Source organism: Nannospalax galili, unplaced genomic scaffold, assembly GCF_000622305.1.
Source record: "Nannospalax galili isolate Female #2095 unplaced genomic scaffold, S.galili_v1.0 scaffold100, whole genome shotgun sequence".
In the NCBI taxonomy this organism is placed as follows: Eukaryota; Metazoa; Chordata; class Mammalia; order Rodentia; family Spalacidae; genus Nannospalax; species Nannospalax galili.
The window spans coordinates 9,643,039-9,646,882 of record NW_008352891.1 but is presented as its reverse complement, the minus strand read 5'-3'; positions in this window follow the sequence as shown (position 1 = coordinate 9,646,882).

Sequence of the window (3,844 nt, the reverse complement as noted above, 5' to 3'; positions counted from 1 at the left end):
CCAGCCTGGTCTCCATAATGAGTTCCAGGACAGCTGGGGCTACAGGGAGACCCTGTCTCAAAAAGACCAAAAAAAAAAATTTTTTTTTTGTTTCATGTATATAGCTCATATGTGTCTAGAACGTTTTCCATTTCTTTTACATTTTCCATTTGGTTGTAATGTAGCGCTCAGAATATTCTCTAATGAGCCTAAGGATTTCAGTGGTATCTGTTATAAATCGAGTGTTTCCATGTCTAATTTTATTTACTTGGGCCTTTACTTACATTTTATTTTTTTATTTTATTTTATTTTATTTTTGTCTTTTTGAGACAGGGTCTCCCTGTAGTCCCAGCTGACCTGAACTCACTATGTAGACCAGGCTGGCCTTTAACTCACAAAGATCTGCATGCCTCTGCCTCCCAAGTGCTGGAATTTTAGCTAAGAGTTTGTGAATACTGTTTAATCTCTTCAAAGAACCGGAGTTTCTTGCAGGAAGCCTATTGTTGGGTCTTTTAAAAATTCAGTCATTTTGTCTGCATCTTTTAATTGGAGAGATAAGATCACTTACATTCATCGTCATTGTGGACAGATCTTTACTAGCTTATGTCATTTTGTTGTTTTTCTTCTGGCTATCTGGAATGCTCTATTCATTTTTTCTTTTGTCATAATGGCATTTGCATGGCATACTGTGTTGGTCATGCTTAGTACTAGCTAATTCTCGTTTTCTCATTTTCCACTCTTTTAGTTAGAATTATCATCTCTCATTTTCTTGTGACTGTGTTGTCTGCATTTAGAGGCCCCTCAAATATTCCATGTGGTGATTGTCTACCTGTATGAACTCCATTAGTTTATGCTTACCTTTTTATTTATTTATTTACTTTTATTTCTTTCCTGTATTTTGCCTTCATGTATATAAGTGCACTATGTGCATGCAGTACCATGGTGGTTAGAAAAGGGCATTGGATCACCTGAAACTGGAGTTATGGACAATACTTAGCCAACACGTTAGTGCTAGGAACTGAACCCAGGACCTTTTCACCACTGAGCCATCTCTCCATCCCCAGTTTATGCTTACCTTGAAGTTTGTTTCTTCTCCTTGGTCAATTTGCTACTTTTAGTAATCTAATTTGGCAGTTATTTTCTTTCAGGACTTGCAATACATTGTTCCACACAAATTTGTGAATATGAAAACATCTGGTCTTCATTTGGTGTCATGATCCTATGTTATAATAGATCTATGTCATATGGAATGATGGCTAGCACAGCAGTTAAGAGGACTTCCTTCTCTTCCTTCTCTTTTTGAGTTTGGGTCTCACTACTCAAGTCAGGGAGCTCACAACCACCTGCAACTCCAGTTCTATGTGGATCTGATGTATCTAGCCTCTATGGATACTACACTCATGTGCACATATTCAGATGTATCTAGCCTCTATGGATACTACACTCATGTGCACATATTCAGACACATAATTCAAATTAATAGAAGTAAATCTTAGAAAAGAAACAACTATATATACTGAAAATATTCACGAGGATTTTTTCTCTATGCATTATTTTCTTTGATATTTAGAAGCTTAAGAAAACATTTTCTTTCAGAAGTTACCTTTGCATTTATAGTTTTCCTCCTATTAGCATGTATTGATCTTACAGAATAGTGTTTCCAGAATGCATATAATGTACTTTGATCACATTCACCCCCGATCCCCCTCCTTTAACAGTCCCCATTCTACTTTTACACCTTAAAAAAAAATCTTACACACGTGAAAGAAAACAAGTGATATGGTTTATTCTCACTCCAGTTCCCTTCATTACATGATTTATTTTTTCCTTGTGTTAAATAGTACTCCATTGGGTAAACATCTCATACCTTTAAAAATTCCTTTTTCCTATGGTGGGCCCAGGAGCTGATTCCATAACTTGGTATTGTAAATAGTGCACAATTTAGCTGGATCATATGGAAGATCTACTTTTAGTTATTTTTTAGCCATCACATTGATTTCCACAGTGGCTGGACTAATTTACATTCCCATCAGCACTGTTTATAGGTTCCAGTTTTTTTCTGCAACTCCACTAGAATTTGTTGTTTTTGTTTTCTTGATGATACCTCTTCTGACTGAGATGAGATGGAATCTCAGCATAGTTTTAATTTGCATTTCCTTGATTGTTAAAAAAATTATTCTTTAAAAATTTCATTCATGTATCTTGATCATATGCAGCTGTTATTTCCCTCCTCCAGTTCCCCTAGGAAGTCCCCCTCCTAGGTCACCATCACTTCTCCCCCTCAACTTCATGTCTTTCCTTCTTTCTTTCTTCATTCTTTTAACCCACTGCGTCAATTGGTTTTCCCATATGGGCATGAGGTCATCCACTGGGGCGTGGGAAACCTACCACGGCCACATCTCTGAAGGAAAATGATTTTGCCATCCCCAGCAGCATTCCTTCTTCATGTTGGAGTATTGACTGGCTTGATGTTGTACAGATTGTATACAGGTAACCACAACTGCTGTGAGTTCATGGCTGCAACAACCATGTTATGTCCAGAGTACAGCAATTACAGCACTCATCCTCTGCTCTCATATTCTTTCCACCCCATTTTCCAGCCTCCTCCTTGACTCTGGCGACAGGGTTTATATAGATGACCCATCTACAACTGAGCATTCACAGCCACTTGGTCTCAGAACTTTGAGTAGTAATGTGTCTCTGCATTAACGACTACACAGCAATAAGAAGATTCTCTGACCAATATTTGGAGGAGCAGAGATCTATGTATATAAATGTAAATACATAGAAAGCAGCTTGAAAACATAACCATTTAGAAAACCACATCAGTAGCCTCTCCCCTAAGGCCTGTGACTTCCACAGCCATGGGTTTTGACCACGTTTAGAGTACCAGGCATGAAACCCCTCCAGTGGAACAGGGTTCAAATCCAATCAGGAGAACAGTTATTAACCACCACCCCCAATCAGTTTTGCCATTATTCCACCCATGGGCACATTTTGCCTGGCAGGCCAGTGTTATAGCATGCAGGATCCAGTGCTGGATAGGACCATTAATGTCTTCTCTTCCCTAGCGGCCTGCATAGCACCTTCCAACACTGTGAAAGCTAGCCAGCAGGGAGAGAGTTTCGTGGTCAGTTTAAGACTGATTTCTCTGTGTCCTGCCCCCAAAGTGTGATGTCTTCAGCAATAGGGTCTTACCATCCAGTTAAGGTAGGCAACCAAGAACAATGGCAATAACATGTATTGTGTTGGATGCCTTGGGTAATCTCTGAACAACTCATAGGGAGGTGACCCAAGCCTGACACTGAGATTTTCATTGAATAACCCATGTATTCTGAGAGCAGGTGGCTAAACATTTTGAAAAAGGTTTTAATGACTATTAGCCATATATATTTATCCTGTTAAAAACACTCATTTCATTTGCGCTTTTATTGATTGGATTCTTTGGCTTATTGATACTTATGATTTCCACTTCCTTGTGTATCCTGTGTATTAACTAATACCCTTTCAGATGAATAGCTGACAACGGCCTTCTCCTGTCCTGTAAAATTTTCCCTCATGTCATCGATTGCTCTTCTGCAGGGAAGACGCTTTCAAATTTAATGCAATCCCATTTGCCAGTTTTTGCTTTTGTTTCATAGGTTGTTGGAGTCCTATATAGAAAGTAATTGCCTGTGCTGCCTGTACCCCAAAGTGTTCCTCTTATGCTTCTGAAGGAGTGTCAAAGCTTCAGATATTACATTGAGGTCTTTGTTCTATCCTGAGCTGATTTTTCTGCAGGCCGCGTTAGGCAGCGTTTTGAGGTTTTAAGATGTCCTTAATCTGCTTTTCTTCTACAGAATCATTTCTTCACCTGCTCCAGATT